The 21,260-nt window shown below is 33.6% G+C and overlaps 1 long non-coding RNA gene across 1 annotated transcript in view; it reads right to left on the bottom strand.

The window, feature by feature from the left end:
* The window catches only part of LOC147584306 (uncharacterized), a 204,907-nt gene that overhangs the window by 19,250 nt on the left and 164,397 nt on the right, over window positions 1–21,260 (bottom strand). The window contains exons 5-6 of the long non-coding RNA XR_015248218.1: window positions 14,874–15,053; window positions 12,086–12,206 (exon numbers count right to left, since the gene is read on the bottom strand). This is a non-coding gene — a long non-coding RNA (uncharacterized LOC147584306). The remainder of the gene's footprint in view (window positions 1–12,085; window positions 12,207–14,873; window positions 15,054–21,260) is intronic.

The following is a 21,260-nucleotide window of genomic DNA, read 5'->3' as shown; positions in this document are numbered from 1 at the left end:
CTGATGTTGAGGAATAAAGATGTAAATTCAAGAAAGAATATTGCCTCTTAAATAAAAATGTGCACTAATTAAATTTTTACTTAAAATTATTATTAAGCAATACATGTTTGGTATGAAAATTAATCCAATGATTGATAAATATAGAAGTCCCTCTGTCTATTCTCTGACTCTAATAGTGCAAACAGTACAATTAGTACTCAATAGTACTCTCAATAGTACATGAGATCCAATAATCTAAAATATGGGGAGGGGAAACTTACTTTGCCTTATGTTTGACATGATTTTTAAAAGTTTTTATTGTTTTGTATACTTTTTTCAAATAAACTGTGGTGTTCTTGGCGATGCTTTAGTTTTAATTTTGTTATCACCTTATTCTACAACTTTCATATTTTACATATTTACATTACACTGTCCAAAGCAAACCTGTTTATTGTTTATTATCTCAGCCACTATATAAAAATCTTGAACATCTCTCTGATTTATCAACATAGTTCACAAGGTCAAAACAATCACGGTGCCCAGGAGAATATCAGCTATAGGATTGGTTATCAGCCAATTCAATGTATATGCCCACCACTGACCTAATCATAAAGGCAAGGAATTGGTATCAATGCCACCGGTAACTAGGGGAGAGGTCAATCCCTCCAAAACTTCCTGGCTTCTTTGAAATAGAGAATGTTTCATGGGAAATGATGTTTACCCCATTCTTTAAATAAATCTACTTATTTCTCACACTGAGAGGGCGGATGAAGTGAGTTTAATTTTCTTTTTCCTTTGTAAGAGACCTATGCAGACACTTGTAAAGGTTATCTTATTTATCCAGAAAAATTTCCTTATATTCACTAGATATGACTAAGTCTCCATTTAAAAAAATATATTCAAGGATGTGACCTTTTAATGATAGAATAAGGTCTTTGGACATTTCAGGAAAGCTTTATTGTAAGTTTGAATACTTTTTATTGTTCTGTTTTATTGCTTGTTAAATAGGTAATATGTATGTATAAACACACACATCTCTCTCTCTATATATATCTGTACACATAGAGAGAGATACAATCTTGTAATGGCTGTTTATTCTTCATCCTTTTTCATTTTGTTGGTATAACCTTTCAAAGCTTTGTGGTTATTATGTGTTTTCCAAAGTAATATCAACCCATAAGTTACTTAAGTTATTATAATCTAGTATAATATGATAAGTCAAACTCCATAATTCCACAACAGTCATTGTAGAAAGTTAGCATTCATAAAGTTATACAGTTTATATTTTCATGTAGATGTCCCTATTTTCACATGCACTTAAGATATGAAACACACATATAAGTGCTCCTATGCATGCCAATTGATTGAACTATGACAATTATAAATGATTCTTCAGTTTTAAAGAGTTTGCTGTTTTTAATATTCTATTATTCCGACAAACGGATGTTTTCTTGTACAAGTAGTTTTAAATTTAGAAAGAAAAGAATCACTTCAAATAAAAGTCTGAGAGATTTATAAACAAGAATTTCAACAATCATCCTGCCGAATTGCCTAGTTAGACACTGATTTATGATAAAGATGTTCCTCAGATGAATAAAGGGAAAGAAGAACTCAACTAATACGATCCATAAAACTCAGTGTGGAGTCTATTAGGGCTTGAAGACTTTTTACTAGTTTGGAAAATGAAGCAGATGTCTCATTGAACAGGAGACAATAAAGAGAATACTAAAAATATGCAGCAGCACAGCCACATCTGTGTCAATTTTTCTGACCTGGTATTTTTGAGAAAATTAAGTCAACGCTCATTTTCCACTTGTTTTGCTATGTCCACTGTAACTGTGACACTGAATTCAAATTTGTAATTCATAAACATGGGACTGAGGTGCCAACTTGAAATAGAAGTGATAACTCAGGTTTTATACTTTAATTCATCAGCCAAACATACAAAACAGGCCAATTTAGTATGAAGTTGACAATTTTCTTGTTACTAACGATAACATAATCAATACAGCTTCATATTTCTGGAAAGAATAAAGTAATGCTCTTCCTAAAAGATGGTCTCTAAACTTGAATGGTTCACATTACTTCACTCTAGTTTTCTGGTTGTATTCTGATTTTAAAAAATTCCTTTGAGATGAGAGCATTCTTAGTTGTCATATAAGGGTACCTGATTCCTTTCAAAATTTCTCGTAAAATATTGTTTTGTGGAATGCAAAACAAAGGAGTGCAAGTTTGTTGCTTTTATATAAACTCAATACCGTAATAATAGTCTCCACAGCTTTATGTTTATAGACTTCTATGTTGTGTACAAAGCACATTCCTAAGATATTTAAATAAGCATATGCAAATATATATAATATTTTCTTATTTTAGTTAAAACAATTAGCAGAAAAGACTTTTAAAATATCACTTGGGATTAAAATTATTTAGAATTAGATAATGGTTACATTGTAATTTTTCACTTGGGCACATGATTTTGGAGATAAAAAAAAAATCAAATTATTAGAAACTAACCTAGAGGAGCTTCTCTTCAACTGGCAGGAGGAAACCAAAAGATAAAATTAAAAATTTGTTATATGCATAAATATTCATTGAGATATTTCATTTATGATTTAATTTGATTCATTTACTTGAAATTGAAATAAGCACATATTAAGGAATATATTCCCTAATATGAATCAGATGACTTAAAAAAAGAAGAACTAGAGAAATAAGTATGTATGAGATATAATCAGGTATACAATTCCTTATTCAAATCCCAGGGGCCAGATGTATTCTAGAATTGGGATTTTGTCTGAATTTTTTAAAGGTAACATTTTGCTGGGGCGCCTGGGTGGCGCAGTCGGTTAAGCGTCCGACTTCAGCCAGGTCACGATCTCGCGGTCCGTGAGTTCGAGCCCCGCGTCGGGCTCTGGGCTGATGGCTCAGAGCCTGGAGCCTGTTTCCGATTCTGTGTCTCCCTCTCTCTCTGCCCCTCCCCCGTTCATGCTCTGTCTCTCTCTGTCCCAAAAATAAATAAACGTTGAAAAAAAAAAAAATTAAAAAAAAAAAAAGGTAACATTTTGCATGTATCTTGTATTATGTAACATCTAATGGAGTTCGGGATGGCACCACCTAATCAGACATGTTAATACTTCATATGTATACATATATATATACGAATATAAAATATGAATATTTAACTTAAACAAAAACATCAATAAATATTCATATATAAAGTAGGTCTTATTTTGTCACTATATGAAAAAACCTTTTGGTGATTAGAATTCTTTGGATACTGGAATTGCAGATGAGACACTTTGGATATGTATTACAACACAAATTTCCCTATTTATGGGTTTATTCTGCTTTGTACTCTGAACTATGTGAAATGTTCCTGGGTTCCAGCCATTTGACTACAGTCATGAGCACTTAATAATTTTTGATGATCAAGGTGGTATTTGGGCTATTCCAAGCTCTTAACTATTATTAAAACATGAGGAACTTCATTAAGCAGCTCTGAGAATAGGGAGCCTATTATGAGGTAAAAGAATTATGAGGTAAAAGAAAATATTCCTTACTATGCTAAGGACAACCGAACCCAGACAGAATTAGATCAGATGCATTTACATTTATTTACATTTCTATCATCTCATAATTATTAAATTTCTTACTTAGAGTTCTTTTCTTATACTTTCAATTCTTTTATGGAAGTTGTTGTATTATCTCTCTTATCTTTATGATTACATGTTTCTGTGAACATTATACATTCTTCTCTCAAGTGTTTGTTAATCTTTCATTGAATAAAATGATTTCCATTTTCTTTTCTTTTTCCCCCCATTATATAAACAATCTTATATTATTCTACATATGAGCAAGACTGGTCAGAAAATTACTTATTTTTTTCCCTGAAGAGGTTAAAGAATTGTAGAGGATTGAGCTCTGAGCCAAACTCAGAAATTATGGGCCTTAGAAGTTTCAGTCCTTTTTCAGATTCACAGAGCTCTATGACCATTCAGGCCAGAAAGCTGGGATGTTCCCCCTATATTTGCTCTCAGGCCACAGTATCCTCTAAGCACACACCAAATCTGCACCTTTTTGAATATCCTTAGATCCTGCAGGTACTTGGATGGTTGGTCATCTTCCCGTGTCAAAAGAAGTCAATGCCGAATATCACAAGTATCACAAACTTGTAAATGGTGGAGTGAGAACTTGAAGTCAAGTTCTCTGAGGCCAAGTCTTCAGGTGTCTCTTTTTATAATTCTATAGATATTTCAAAAGGTACCTTTTGATGAGTGGAGTCTTTTATTACCTCAAAATATTTACCCTTTCATGAACTGCAAAATTTGATCTGTTTAATTCTGGCAAATGTCTTCGATATGATTTTGCTCTACTGCTAGATAATAAACAAACAAACAAACAAACAAACAAACATTAAAGGGCCAGACTTTAATTATAGACCTAAACCAAACAACTAAGGAAGAATCTCTGTGCCTAGTTCCAGAACTGTGCTAGAAGCTCCACACTTCCTCACACTCATATGTATTCATAAACTGTTTCTAAACATTGACCTTAAAGGAATATCTTTCAACTTGATAAATTTTAGAATCCTGCTACTAACTGGTGCAGAATGGATTGTCAGTCTTGAGATTTCGGTTTCACTTGGAAAAGATGGGCTTATTCTATGTTGCCAAAAAAGAGAAAGTGAATAAAGATACGTAATTTAACTCATTAATAAGGGGAAAGAGAAATGGGGGCGCCTGGGTGGCGCAGTCGGTTAAGCGTCCGACTTCAGCCAGGTCACGATCTCGCGGTCCGTGAGTTCGAGCCCCGCGTCAGGCTCTGGGCTGATGGCTCGGAGCCTGGAGCCTGTTTCCGATTCTGTGTCTCCCTCTCTCTCTGCCCCTCCCCTGTTCATGCTCTGTCTCTCTCTGTCCCAAAAATAAATAAACGTTGAAAAAAAAAAATTTAAAAAAAAAAAAAAAGGGGAAAGAGAAATGTATGAACCTCAGAAGAAGAGAAAAACATGTTTTAAAATTGTTTGATCACTTAAACTTTTTATTATTATCAACACTAAAGCATATCCTCCATTAGAAAAACAGTAGGTGTGACTGAATTGCTTTTAAATGACTTTCAATGATTCCTTTTTGTGATGAGACATTAGAATAATTTTACTATAATTTCATAAAATTTTATTTTCATTTGTTTTGTCTCTCTGTCAAACTTGAGATGACTGATGAAAAGAATGTGTAAAATAGAATAATTTTCGCTATTGAAAATTGTCTAGGTTTCTGTAGATAGAACTATGATCTCTATTTTTAAAGTTTTAAAATCTTAAAATAAGAAGACTTGAAGTTTGTGATACTTCTATTAGACACTAAGATGGTGAATTCCTCAGAAGGTCAAAGATTTTCAACAGATAATAGTTAATGTTCTGGGAAAATGTTACAAGAATAAATTTCCCAAATTATGTTAAACCTCATAATAAATAGAATTAAATTTGGAATAGGGAAAATTACAAAAAAATAATTATTGCTTCAAACCTCAAAAATAGTTTCATAATGTAAGAAGCACTATTAAATAAACTGGGCATTTATTTGTATTTATTGTATAAATACATACATAGTTACATGTCAATTCTGCTGGATTGTATTCAGAGAATTTCTCAGAATTCCTTTTATTAAAAAATGTATCTGCAGAAAAAATTAAATCCCTTAGGAATTTCAAAATCACATCTCAGAGAAATACAAAAGAAAGTACAGACTTGTATCTGAGAATTAATTTTAACCCTTTGCGTCTAGTTTGAAGCTTCTTGTCTTTGTCTAAAATTACAAGCCAGAATTTTGTATCTCCATTGATTTAAAAAAGTGTACAATGTAAAGAAGTTTTGCATATACTTGTACTGTACATGGGCTGAATTAAAAAAAAAATAAAGAGTTGAAGCAGAACTTTGTAATTTGTGTAAAGTATGAGTGTAAAGTTTTACCGTAAAATCCTAAAAATATACATTGTTTCAACTAAAACCAAAAAATTCAGTATTAAAAAAAATGCAATTGCTTTAAAGATTAAAAAAAAAAAAAGAAAAGCTTAAGTCACCTGAAATCTAGCAAATTATACACTTGATGTAGAATCTATGATTTCCTCTAACTCATATTTGGTAATATTATTACTATTTCAGGATAAGATAGATATCAACTGAAGTGCCCTCTTCAAATTACATTTGAGATCTGCATGCTTCCTTCCCATAAGGGCAACTTCCTTCTTGTTGACTTCTGGCTTCTATAGCTTATGGATCATTTTACCTCCCTTCCCAGTAGTTTGCTCCTGTTTTGGGTCACACTGTCCTAGATGTGATATATGGCCTACTTTATTTGATTTTTATACCATCACTAAAATAACAAGCAAGCAAATAAAAAAAATAAAACGAGCTTATATAATTGATCTCATTATAGGTCTAGAAAAATCAGTTATGGGTGTTTCCACAAAAACACCAAGCCATACATTTTAAATATTGAAAATTATTTCAAAGTTCATTAGCCACTATTCACAATTTTTTGATACCACTGTATTCTTTTTTTTTTTAAGTTTTATTTTTTTATTTATTTTGAGAGAGAGAGAGAGAGAGAGAGAGAGAGAGAGAGCGCAAACAGGGAAGGGGCAGAGAGAGAGGGAGACAGAATCCTAAGCAGGCTCAACACTGTGAGCCCAGAGTCCAACACGGGATGGGGCTCAAACTCAGGAACCGTGAGGCCATGACCAAGCCCAAATCAAGATTGGCTGCCCAACCAACTGAGCCACCTAGGTGCCCCTGTTCCTTTATTTATTTATGTATTTTAAGATTTTATTTTTAAGTAATTTCCAGAGCCAACATGGGCTTGAATTCACAAGCCTAAGATCAAGAGTCACACACCCTACTAACCTAGCCAGCCAGGCATCCCTTGTTTCTTTTATCTATTGTGTTCCTCATTCCCCTTTTTCTCTCTGCTTATCTCCATCACCAGGTTTTATTTTGTTTTAGTGTTTGTTTTAATTTAAAGCTATTGATTATCTATCTGCTTCCAACCTGTCTTCTTAGAGTCTCACATGTACTTTAGAGTATTTTCCTAATATATCCTTGAAAAAACTTCTTTCCAAAATGGAACTATAATGCTAGTGAATGAAAGAATCATTTTTATAGTTACTATAATTATTTTATAATTATTAAAATCATATAATCATTATTAAAGTTTAGTATATTTTCAACCAACTCTGTTTTCCAATAGTAAAATTTTGTGGACTCTAAAAAAGCTGTCTGTTTGCTCCCCAAATATAACATTGTCATGACAAGATACATTTATTATGTAGCTGGAACATTGTGTCATTGAAAGATCTTCTCCTCAGGGGTGGCTGGCTGGCTTAGTTGGTATAGCATGTGACCCTTGATCTCAATGTTGTTTGAGCCCCATGTTTGGTACAGATATTACTTACAAATAAAATCCTTTAAAAAAAATGAAAAACAAGAAAAACAAGAGAGACATTCTCCTCAGTTTTCTAAGTATTGTTGATGCAATGTATCAAATAGTGTTTGTTGAACAATGAAGATATTTTTCCCATGTGGCCAAGGAACAATGGAATTAAGTAAGAGCTAAATATTTTCTACCCTACAGAGGGGATGCCTGTTATGTGTTCTATGTTCTATGTTCTATGTGGCTCTATACTATGTATTACTTTATGCTATACAATATTATCTCTTTCCCCTAGGTGTTTGCTTTCCAGTCATGTGAAGGGCTCTCTAAATGACTGCCTAGCTTTAGATGTCCTAAATTTGGAATAGATGCTGAGGTAAATGGAAGAGGAAGAACTGGTTCACTCTAGAATGTTCCTTTCTGCATCTTTCCCCTCTGACTCATAGTTCTCTCTATCTTGGTGGTGAATTATACTCAGGTACATAGGGGAATGTTACTCATCTTTCCCCATAGGTTGTTGGCTCTTCACACTAAATCTCAACCCTAGTGCAATCCTCTATACAGCTGGGTTCACTGTGCCAGACAAAATTTCTATGCATCAGAGAGAGTTTCCAGTAGCCCTACGGTAATTGGGGGATAAATAACTGTTACTGCCATAATATACAGCGTAAGGGATTATACCTGATGGGAAATCAGGCTAAATCCCTGGGCAATGCATGTGGGCCTTGCTCAACACAGATGTTAGGAAATTAGATTATTGCCCTGACAGCTTTAGGCCCTGAAGCATGAGTTCCTGCTTTCTTTGAAGTTGGTGTTATTAATCTTTCCCATTCTGTCCTCAGTATCTCTGGATAAGCTTTAATTTCCATTTGGGCTTTAATGCCTTTAACTTCTTTAACTTCTCCAGGACCAAATTTTCAGAATTGTGAAGTCTGTTGTAGCTAAAATAGCATCCATAATACGTGCACCACTGTTACATGTATCACTAAAAGTAAGGGAAGGACAAATCTCTGCCAATTTAACGTGGACCCAATTTTTTATGTCACCTAGAGTTTTTTTTTATTCTTATTGAAATGTCTCTTATATATCACTTTCATGCATAAGAAAGAAAATGTGAGAAAAATAATTGATTGATTCTAAAACTATGACTTCTTTATATTCAGAGTACAACTTTTTGAATTGGGATCATCAGTGTGCTTACTTTTCCCTCACATAATTATCCTCTGATTATCAGCATTAATGATTTGTCATTTCCTAAAAGAATGCTGCACTACATTCTCCAGGATTATTATCCAAACAGCTGACACCATTCTAAAATTTTTGATAGGTGGGGCAGGTAATAACAACTACCTTCTCCCAGATGACAACAATTATAAGTTGTCCAAAATTTGGTATGTTAAAATCTCAAAAAAAAAAAAAATCCATGAAATAATGCAGTTGCATTTTATCTGGAAATTTCAGATTCTCAATCACCATAACTAAATTATGGGCATGTTGGCTTCCAAACATCTAGGACTCATCCCCCATAAACACTCCTGACTCTGCAGTGGCACATTTTCAGTAGTCAAAAAAAAAAAAAAAAAAAAAATCCATGTATTATTGAGTTCTTGGTAGCACAAGGATGCATTTTGTGTAGAAAATCTTGCTTCCCTATAACCATGGCAAAAATATGAGTAATTTTAAACTGCTTCCAGTCGTGGATTTTGCCCCAATAAGCTGTCCTCATCCAGGGCTTGGAAAATTTCCAGAAACTGGTGGTATAATTCATTGTATCATGGAAAGTGTGGTGCCAACAGAGTCCCATGCATTCTGGGAAATCCCTAACCCCCCTCCCCCCTCCCTCCATACACATGTGTTCACAATTATTCCAACATTTTCAATGTTGCATGGAGAGATCTTGTAAGCAGATTATAGGGGTTTATATTTCATTAATGAGCCAAGTGCCTATACTGGTAGTAAACTAAGGTTTAATAATTGATAGGTATCCTACCACAGAAAAGGGAGTCTGTCAGCATGTCCATAATAACTATTCCTCAAGTCTGTGGCCCCAGAAGTAAAACACGGTCCTCTATTCTCCTTGATTTCTTCAAAGGAATGTCTGGAAACATGTGTGCATGTACATAGGAAACTTTACCAATATTTGAGAAGACAGAGGGAAAACATGAAAATGTAACCAAAAACTTAAATTGAGTATTCTTCATCCTTATCCTCAACAACATTTTCGTGGAGATCTAAGCCCCCTGACCCTCTCTCATTCTGCTGTTCACAAATTCTTTTCTTATTCCTCCTCTGCTCTCTTTGACACATTTAACATTCTGTTTCACACTCTTCTGCTCTATTTTACACACACACACTCTCTCTCACTCCTCTGCTTCCTTTTGCACCATAATTACTACTTCTTTCTTGTCTATAGAGGTTTAATGATCTCTTCTCTATTTCTTCAACTCGTATATTAATTCTTCTAAGGGTTCATGGAGGTAAAAAAAAAAAAAAAAACTCAAATAGAAATTAAGCCAGCCATATTTCCCATGGCCTGTATAGTTCTCAAAGACTTCATGGAAGGGTTAGGCTTGAACTGGAAACTGAAGTACAGAGAAAAATGAGAAGCATCAGAAAGAAATTCTTGGCAGGAAGTCATAAGGAATAACAGAAGCATGAGGGAGAATTATGCCTCACTTATTTGGAGAAATTAGCTCCCCATAATTAGTTTGAACCAGCCAGTCACTTTAGCATAACCCCTTCGGCTTCACTCTGGCACTCTTGCTTTGGCATCAGTGGTAAAGTGCATGCTTACTAAAATCAATTCATTGAACAGGCTGCATTAGGGAATGTCTTTTTTAGTTATAATTTCCTAAGCCCCTCCTCCAGAAGTTCATACTAACAGCTTCTGGGATTGGTGCTGTGAATATATAATAATTTTATTCGTTTTAAAGTTTCCATCTGACTTAGTGATCAGCTAGATTAGTAAATTACTTCATTTACAATGATTTAATTTAGTTACATGATCTAATATTTGAAGCAGTCATTCTGAGGAAGAAAACATGTTTTTCAGGGAGAAACAAGTAATAATGCAAGAGTAAAATTCTGAAAGGGAGAGCCAAGGGATGTACCACTAAGATGGGCACTTTAAGATACTGAGTTTACTATGTAGTAAGAAGGTAAAGGGAATTTATAGCATAGGGGAAAATAAAATTTGGGATGTAAATATTATTCCCAAGGAAAGGACCTGGAAAAGTAGTAAAATAAAATTTCTTATATTTGCTATTTTATTAGCAATGTTAAACAAACATTTGTGTTCATCTGAATATCATCTGATTGACATTGTTTATTATCAAGGCTAGAGGTTGGGGGTGGTGGTATTTGGATGAAGCTGACTGTTGCTTATGTTGTCCAAAGCCCATGAGTCTTGTGAAGGAACTAAAGCATCTTCTCTGGTAGAATTATGTCATACATGTTTCTGCACAAGATTACTAACTCTCCTTTGTTCACTGTCCAGAGTCCCCTGGGGGAATTACATTCTAATATGTTTCAACCTCAGGATCTCTAAAAATCTATTTGTTTAACTTAGTAATTGCCACTTAGCTGCTGTGTAATAAACATCTTTTGAATATGTGAATGACTGAATATATGATTGAATGTAGAACAAGCTCATCCTGAAGAAGGAAAGAAAAGTTTTACTCTCCCACTAAGCTCTCCAGAGTTCTTGGAATGGTCAAACCAGATTTCTTATATCATGTGTCCGTATAGCACTTCCATCAAAAATTATATCAACTATCTAAATTTTCCCATAAGTCCTTTAAACCAATGAAAGTCTTTTCCATTATTATAGAACAGCAACCAGAACAATAGTAGTATTGAATACAATTAATATTTGTATATTTATTGTGTTTCAGAGATTCCCAATAGCCGAAAACTTCTTTCTTCCTCTGGCCAGGCAACCTTTCAGAGAAAATTCTTTTGTAATAAGAGAATGCTTGTAGAAGCTTCTGTGCTGACCTCCTCAATTCCAAAATCTTATATGGCCTGAAGAAGAAATTTTACTTTTAACCTGGTCTTTAGGGGAAACATTCCTGCTGATTCCATGGCCCAAATAACATATGATCTATAGGTTTATGCCATCATGACTAAACAGTGATTTCCTATTTAAATGGTAACTCATTATGTCCTATCATCATGATTATTCATATAGTGATATTAACTAGGCAAAGCTCAACTGCTCTGAGCAGATAAGCTACTCAAAAAGTCCAGTATTTAATATCACTCTTCCTTAACATTTCCAGTAACTGCCTACAGGTTCTTACACCTGTTCCAAATCAAGCCTGATTATTCTGTGATGGCTTGGAGACACAGATACTTCTTTACATATCATAAAACGCTTGCGTTCCTGGGTTATACTAAATTTATCTTGTCTATCACATAGTCTGTAATATTTGGGGTTATTTTACATTTTTTAAATTATAAATTGTGTCAAAGGGCTGTTAGACCAAATACCAATCATCTAGAATGGAAGTCTTTGGAAAGGTCACATTTCCGATTAGTCCCTTCCCACTTGCCAAGTGACAAGATCTTGGCCCTCATCTTTCTATGTCCCTACTGAACCTAGTAGTCCTGCTTTGTCACTTATTTTCCTCTTTTTTGGCCTTGTTATCTGCTATGCTTTGACATGACTACTAATAACTCACCTGCACAACCACAGTGGAGACACTGTCAGTTTTGACACTCCAGGGCATCTTGTATTCTTTTTGTGGTTATCTTTTGGAATTCTTCATAAAGTTGATTTCTGAAAGCCCATTCACTTTTCGCCTGCATTCAGGACACATATATCACACTGTTTCCCTCACATTTCCATCTGGACATTTAAAAGGCATCTTAGATGTTAATTCAGAATCTTAATTTCCTCCCCCCACCCCCCCCACCCCCGCAACCGTCCCACAGTATTTTCTAAAGCAGCAAATATCATTCTATTGTTGCAACTAATTACATCACAAACTTGGAGATACCTGTTTCTCACATACCTCACATCCAGTCAATGAACATATCCTGCCACATCACATTTCATACACACACACACACACACACACACACACACACACACGTCCATTTCTCACTCTTTAACAGTTGCCACCATGATCTTAGCTACCATCATTCTGAATTTGGATTATTGCAGTATCTACCTAATTGATCTCCCTGCCTCAGTGCTTGCCCCTTCTACACTCTATTCTCAACATATCATTCTGAGTGATTCCATAAAGTTGTTAAAACAGATCATTTTATGACTCTTCTCAAAGATCTTCAGTATACTTCTCACATCACGAGCAGTAAAAGGCAGAGTCTCAAAAGAGGATTTTATGATCTCAAGTGGTTGAGCCCTTTGACTTCTCACCTCATCGCCACCACTCATATCCTCTCTGAGCTTCAGGGGCATCATCTTTCTTGTTGATCTTTGACTGTGACAAGCAATGCCCCACTTGGGGGGGGGGGTATTACACTTACTGTCTAATCTGACTTAAATATTCTTCTCTCTTTTATCCATATAGCTCCATTCTATATTGTTTTCATAACTGTATTTGTGAAAAGAAACTCTGACCAAATAATGTAAATAGTAATCCCATATTAACTCACTCCTACTGCATAATTATTACCTTTACTCTGCTTTAATTTTCTTCCACATAGATACACAAATACTTAAAATTTATTTCCCTGTTATCTAACTAACCATAGCATATAAGCCTCATGACATCTAGGTTTATTTGTTTTCTACTGCTATATCTTTATTACCTAGGAAAATGTTTGGCACAATTGGAGGGTAAACTAAATACTTGCTAAGTACATTGAGAACAACATCTGGGGAATTATAGATTCTTACATAGTGACTAGGACCGAAAGAATAGAAGAATGGGATGGAAATTTTTACCTTTGATTTATCTATCCACATAATAAAAATAAACACATCTTTTTTTAATTCATAAGATGTGTATGTGAGCATGTGAAGGTTTAAATGGTCTCTGTATAAATTCAATAAGCTATTCATTCCATGAACCATTTTACAATGGCAAGAGATCAGTTGGAATTGTCATCAAAGGAACTTGTATAAAGGTCCTATATAAGGATAAACCACATAAAAATGCACTTAATATCCTTTCCAACCTGACAAAGAACTATATTAGGAGGGTCAATGCCCATTATATAAAAGCCAAATGATAAATTCTCTTAGACTACCAGGAAATATGTTTCTCCTTATATCTTCCCTAATATAAAGTATATTTTATTTAAACCAGAGAATGATATTATAAAAATATCCCCTTGTAGTTAACTTAGCTATTAAATTCAGCATCCATTTTACTCTAGATTTTTGGTTTAATTATTATTTCCTATTCCTCAAATGATTTTTTTAATCTTCTATCCCTATTTTATAGGAAATTATTTCCTATTCATCAAATTATTTTTTTATCTTCTATCCCTAACAAACATTTCTTTGTTTTGGTGTTGTTTTTCAAACTTCAAATCAGTTGTATGGAATGGGTTTTTATAATAACCCTCTTTTAAAGGATGTGGTCCATCATATTTCTCCCCATAAGAGAAAATTATTGGATTAAATAATACTGATCTCTTCTTCATTAATAAATCATCTAAAGAGATGGAGTAATAGCTCATCTTAATGGACAGAGTCAAACATCCTCTGGGCTAGCGTTGGGAGTTTGATATTTGTTCCATAAGTTGCCTAAACCTAACTACTGGCCATGGCACAGATTGTCTTCTTCCAACAATGAGGTGAATAGATACTCTCTCTCTGTTCTGGCTCCCCTATTAGGGAATAGCAGTTCTTTGGTGTAGGCATAGTTGACAATTAATCATCAGAGTCTGACTGTGGATCCAAGCCTCATTCTCCAAGCCAGCTTTCAGAGCAAGCCTTATACTTGGACTTACTGAGCCAAAGAAAAGAGAAAAAGTGGATGAGAGAAAAAAAATCAAATAAATATTTAAAAGGGACAACAACAGGCCAGTAGAGTGAGTGAAAACACATCCGCAGACACACAGCCCTGTGCAATTTTATATTCCTGGGGACAAAGATTCTGCAAACATCTGAAGGGAAGAAAGAGATGGTCCACATACAAAATATAAGGAAAAATAATGGCTTTAAAGTTATCAATATAACACTTCTAGCAAACACGGTGAAAAAATACTTTGAAAACATTTTTACAGAAAATGATACCTAACAAATGATTAAAGACAGAATGAAGATATTTTTATAAATGTAAAATGTCAAAAATTATCTCCCATTATCTTTTCCTGGAAGTTATTTGATATGCTTCAATGAAAACAAGAGAGTAAACCTAGACCATGCCCCCCCCCCCAAAAAAAAAAAAAATACAAGCCTACATTAAACAGGATTTCACTCCTGGAAAGAAAGAAACTGAGGAATATATGCGACACTGGTGAAGGGATAAATGATTGATGACAAATGCATACCAGACTTAGAGCAGGCGTAGTTTGGTCTAGGGAAAGTCAGAAGCCTCTGGGAGTTCTTCAAGAGTTTTCAAGTTCTTCAAGAAAATTAAATCAACAAATTCTTGATGCACTGGAATACTGAGGGGGGATTTAACTGAATGAAAGTTGGGAGTTGAATTAGTGCTGTTTTCATAGAAAAGTCTGCAAAAAGTTAAAAATGAGAGTGAACTTCAGAGGGAGAAGAATATGCAAGAAATGAAAATCAACAATATATATGTACGTATTAATTGCATTTATATATATACACAAGGCAGAAAAGTATTTACAGTATTAACATAATATTAACAAATACTGTTGGGAGAACCAAAAGATGATAAGGGAATGGATGGGATGGTAAGGAAGATAGGGAATGATACTTAATTATGTTTGTAATATGCCCTGTCGAACTTTTAACTCCTTAAATTCTATTCATGTAGGTAAGATACAGATTCCTCCTGTTCACCCGGGATTGCCCATGAGTATATCTGTAGTCTTGGTATAATCATCAATAGCACACCATTCATTCTCAAACGATTCCTAGTCTGGATGATAAATTATAGTGTCACCACGATTTAGAGCAAAAGGGCTTATTTCTTGCTCGTGTTAAATGTAAGGGTTGCACTACTGCTCCTTGTGTTTTCTTTATTCTAAGATCTAGACTGCAGGAACAGCTCCCAATAGGATACGCTGTTCCTATGACAAAGAGGAAAGAACAAGAAGGCAACAAATGAACATATTGGCTCTTAAAGCTTCTGCTAGAGAAGGGCACACTGCCACTTTTGCTCAAGTGGCCAAGGCAAGTCACATGCCCAAGACTGCTATCGGGTAGGATGACAAAGAAGGTACTACTTGTCACAGAGTAATAAATCACCAGGTATAATGTCTCTACAAAGAAAGTGGGTATAAGAGTGGGGAGCAACAATAAAATCTGCCACAGTAAATAATGAAAGTAAAACCTGAAAAACATACAATATGAATAATAGCTAAATAACTGCTGTGAGAATTGGATGTGAAATAAAAATAATTTATATTTTGCTTTTTACTTTACTTTAGCCTTTATATATGTAATCATCTTTGATACATTAATCATAGAATGTAGATTTGTTAATGTCCATTTTAACAGCTGATGATATTGACATTAAAAGGCTAAATAATCAACTTAATAATTTGATACAAATAACAAAGTGGTCTTGTTACATATTTAGTTGTTTTGATCTTTGCAGATGTCTAGCTTACTGTCATGCTCCATGTATCTATGTAAAACAAAAGAGATGTAGAACCATGAGCTGCTTTAGGACCTTAGCAAATTTGAAGTGGTTTAAAATGAGGTTGCATTTCTTTTCACTGGACATGGGGTTGTACCTCATAAATGCAGTAATAAATATTAACTCTTTGATTTCTTATTTTTAAAAATTAAATCTGGTCCAACTGCAAAGTTGTGTTGGGTGGTAAATTAATGATTATGGAATATACATATATATATGTACATTCCATTTAACAGGACTATGTGATTTCTGCTAAAATAGAGACTCAAAATATCTGTTTAAGACTCAATAATAAAAGCATATGAGTATAACTGTTGACTAAAATAAATCTTCTATAGGGATAAAATGTACTGATCATGTACAACAAACACATGAAGGAATGAAGAAGGTAATGACACAATCACTTTTATAGATTTTTATTTTCAAAACAAATTTCTACCCCTATTTGTTCACTTGACCGTTCATTCATTTCATAGTGTTTTAATAATTACTTGTGCCAGTGAGAAAACTTCCTGTTTTAAGAGCTCAAAATCATGTGGTGGTGGCAGAAATATATACTAGCAATTGTTAAAGAGTGATATACATGCTAATACAAATAAATACAAAAGGCCAAAATAACACTTATGATGCACCTGTGGTTTTATAACATTTGAGTCAAGCAGAGAGTTAAGAGAAGAGTGTGAATCTGTCAGGTTGCTCTAGAGAGAAAGAGGCAGGAAGAGGAGTGGACAGCAGAGGTTAGATAACATTCTTCATAGTAGAAGGAAAACACCAGACACATATATCCTCTTTGCAGTTTCTCTGAGATGAACCTTACCAACTTGAAACTGTGTACCAGTGAATCTTAGATCTCACTGCCTTGCTTCATCCTTCACTTCCAAATGCTAGATGTAGCAGTCTATGCTTAAGGAATCTCTAGAAGTACCAGGGAAAATAGGCATGATAGCTTCAATGCATAACAAAAAGACAACGCTGAAGACTCTGAAAGCCTTGAGCAAGAAATTCAAAACACATAGGAGGAGTAGAAGCAGCAAAAGTAGGGAAGGCCAGAAACTCTGGTGCCAGTGAAGGTGCTGGAAAGGTAGGTAAGGTCAATCACAGTAAGGCTTCTGATGTGAAAGGTAAAGTTTTCATTTAAGATTGGGAAGCTTTTGACAGTGGAGGAGCCCAGAATAACCAAGAAACACATCTACTACATAAGATCAATGCCATTTTTAAAGCACCAGGATAAATTGGACTGCTTTGAATTTCCTGCTGTGATTCTAACACTCCCACTGCTCAGCTCTTCCCGAGTGAGGCTTTAATGGCATTACAGAAGCTTTTATTTGTCTGGTAGTGTCTAAAGAAGGCTCTCTGTTTTCAGCAGCCAATTCAAACAACCAAAATAACTTGGTTGTTGCCTGTCTCAGACTTAAATTCATTGATTTATTAGAGATTTTTCTATTTTTGGCAATATTAAATTGTGAAATCATTGACTTTTCTTAATAATTTGTTAATGATATGATGTTATCCAAAACTAAGTGGCATTTTTTATCAGATGAAACTGTGTTCTTACTAAATCTGCACAAACAATAAGCATGTTTGAGTACTTATATATATAGAAATAGGAACACATATGTATATATTTTATGTCATAGGAACACATATGTATATATTTTATGTCATTTGTGTTAAATTTGTGAAGGTAATTATTTTGTAGCCCAAACCACAACAAAACAAAAACCAAAAAACAATAAAAAGTATCAGAGAACCTAGGTGAAAAAGATCATTTATATAATTTAAGAAATGCTTTAGTTTGTAATTTTTGCACCTAATGCTTATAAAAAAGAAAATTGAGTCTTTGATCAAATGTTTTTCTTCCCTGAATTACTGTCTTTGATTTTGATTATTGATATGTACTTCAAACACATTGATTTTCAAAATTCTGAACATTGATTTAATAAAAAAGCAATCGGGGCGCCTGGGTGGTGCAGTCGGTTAAGCGTCCGACTTCAGCCAGGTCACGATCTCGCGGTCCATGAGTTCGAGCCCCGCGTCAGGCTCTGGGGCTGATGGCTCGGAGCCTGGAGCCTGTTTCCGATTCTGTGTCTCCCTCTCTCTTTCTGCCCCTCCCCCGTTTATGCTCTGTCTCTCTCTGTCCCCAAAATAAATAAAAACGTTGAAAAAAAAATTAAAAAAAAATAAAAAAGCAATCAAAGTATAGTTTCATGATGGTTAAATAATTATGTAGTACTTCATGACGTGAGCTAATTATAGATTTGGTTCAAGGTTTCCATTTATTTTATGCAATATAGCATCAGGTCTAAGTAACAAGTCTGGCATATTTGGAAAGCAAATAATTATTTATTTTCTATACTTTTTGTAAACTAAAATTAAAATTCTAGCATGCTAAAATAAGGTTTGTTTCAAGTTTTATTTTATTGTTAATAACTAAAATGCCTTGATTGAATTTTAATATAAATTTTAGTTTTATTTAATAAATAATTATGGAGATTAAATTTTATAAAAAGCAGGTCAGATAACATATGATATATCGAAGTTAATAAATGAATCTAACACATAGGAGAAGGATATGCCAACAACTGTAATAGTTACATTATCAATATAATTATAGGTCAGAATTCAGTGTAGAATTCCCTATGTAAGTAAGATATTGTTATTATAAAGTATAGATGTTTCTATCCTTCAAAGGAACTTGATGACTTGAAATATAATTAAGCTGATGGCATACCACTTACTTAATCATTTTACTTCTAGTTTCTTGGATTAGCTTGGTTAAATACCATAAAAGGGTATGGTTAGTGTCAGAAAATGAAATACTTTAATATATGCAGTGAAAAATCAATAACTTTTATAGACAATAAATTTAACATTTAATTACATTAACTCAAGCTATATATGTGCCTATTTTCTCTTAAACATTTAAAATATAAAATACAAAATTAAAAATTTATCACAGTTTGAGTGTCTGATATAGACATTCATTCTTCAAATGAATATTAATGAGATAATTCAAACCAAAAACATTTCAGCTAAATTACCTGTATGACTTCATTTTGCATTGATTTTATATTCAACATTTTTCTTTTTCATAATTGTCTAAAATTTAAAAAAACTACACATTAAAATATAAAATTCAGAGAATTAAGTGAATGGGTAATGAATTTAATCAAGTTTCCCTTAAACTTGACCCCCAGAAGAGTAAAATAATTTTCACATAAATTACACAGGGAATTAATTACCTCAATTGACCGTTTTATCTTGCATCATTAATTGGAGATTAAATTCTCTGTTAAACATTGTCAGGTTTATTTGTAAACATGAAAAACGTAAAAATGAATTTGGAAGTGAATATTTTTTAATATTTTATTTTGCTTAAAATATGTCCAAAAATGCACAAATATTTTATAGTTTAAACAACAAAATATTTCCAGCATCTATGTAAAATGGAAATTCAGAATAGAAGGAAAGAGTCATTTTATAGAGGGTGAGCCTGTGACTGTGTTATTCCCAGAGGGTAGCTCACATTAGTGAAAGTTGGTGTTCAGAAAGTAAGGGAGGGGTGGAGGGGAGAGAAGGCAAAATTCAAGGCAATAAAGTGATAAGTATTTGGGAGTCAGAAAACCTAGGCTCTGATTGCAGTTTTAGCTATTATGTGTGAGCTTTACCAAGTTACTTAGCTTCTCTGTGAATGTTGATTTTCTCATGGGTAAATGCAAAAATGAATGCAATCTGCACATGGCTATTATGTGGACTGAACAACATATTTTCTATAAATAGCCTGATATCACGCCAGGCATATTTCATTAAATATTTTTTTCTTTTTCTTTCTCTTTTTCTCTTCATTCTTTTTCCTCCTTTTTCTTCCTCTTTTCCTTCCCATTTCTCCTCCTCCACCTCCTTCTCCATATTTTTCCTCCTCCTCTTCTGCCTTTTTTCCTTTCTCGTCTCCTTCTCCCTTTATTATCATCACTACTGCGAGAATGGGAAAGGGAAAGAAAAGGAGCTGCTGAAGTTTAGAGTCTGATGAAAAGTGAGATATAAGGGAACCATTTGGTTTGTGCCAGGATAATTTATTGTTTTGAAACCATTTGGGGACATATTAAAAATTGATAAATTACACTGTTCAATATGTGCTCAAATGCTACCTAAGACAAAACAAGATAATGGTTAATAAGTAAAATGATCAGTATTTCCCAGATGTTAAAAATTTAGCAAGACACTCATAAAGAATGTATAATTTAGGAGGTATCAAAAATATTCAAAAATGTTATTTAAAAAGAATTAATTTTGTTTTTTCTGGGACATTTCATGGCTTAGTGTGGTAAATAAAGACAATGAATCTGTGTTAACTACATCACTACACACATTTAAGTAGTATTTGTTGTTAAATTGCATCTCCCTAGTTTTCTTAGTTTCATATATATGAGATAAATCTAATCAACTTGCTTTTGCTATACCATTGAAATGCTAATCATCTGATTAGTACCTAGACTGTAGGCAGAATATAGAAGAGATCATGTATCTGTGACTTCTGCCAAATCCAGAAAATGTTCACATTACTAAATATTACATACTGGAAAAATATGATCAAAATACAAATTATAATATTATTCATTTGATTATCATGATAATTATAATTGGCTTAAAATCTGCCTCTTTCTGAAAGCTATCTATTTTGTTATTCTTGAAAACATATTGGCTTTTATAATAAAATTATGTATATGTGTGTGCACATATACTCATTGTATAAAATTTAGACTATAACAAAAATCATAAAATGTAAAATAAAATTCTGCGTTGCAAACCAGATACAAAGAGTAAATATTTTGTGCACACCTATCCAAAATACACACATATAAATTTATATACAAATATTTAACAAATGGGATCATAGTGTCTACACCATTTTGTACTCTAAATTAATCATCACATTGTGTCAAGTGGTTCTCCAATGCTAGTGAATTGACTTACATAATAGGAAAAATGTCCACATAGCATTCCATTCCTGTTTACTTTGGAGAGATGACTCTGTGAGAAGAACGACATTTGATAAGACAGACAGATAAGTTTCCCTAAAACTGGGAGCAGTTTCTTTCCAAAG

Source organism: Puma concolor, chromosome A1 (assembly GCF_028749965.1).
Source record: "Puma concolor isolate L17-30 chromosome A1, mPumCon1.1.hap2, whole genome shotgun sequence".
NCBI lineage: Eukaryota > Metazoa > Chordata > Mammalia > Carnivora > Felidae > Puma > Puma concolor.
The sequence above is the reverse complement of the archived record's forward strand: the minus strand, read 5'-3'. Positions and strand labels throughout refer to the sequence as shown.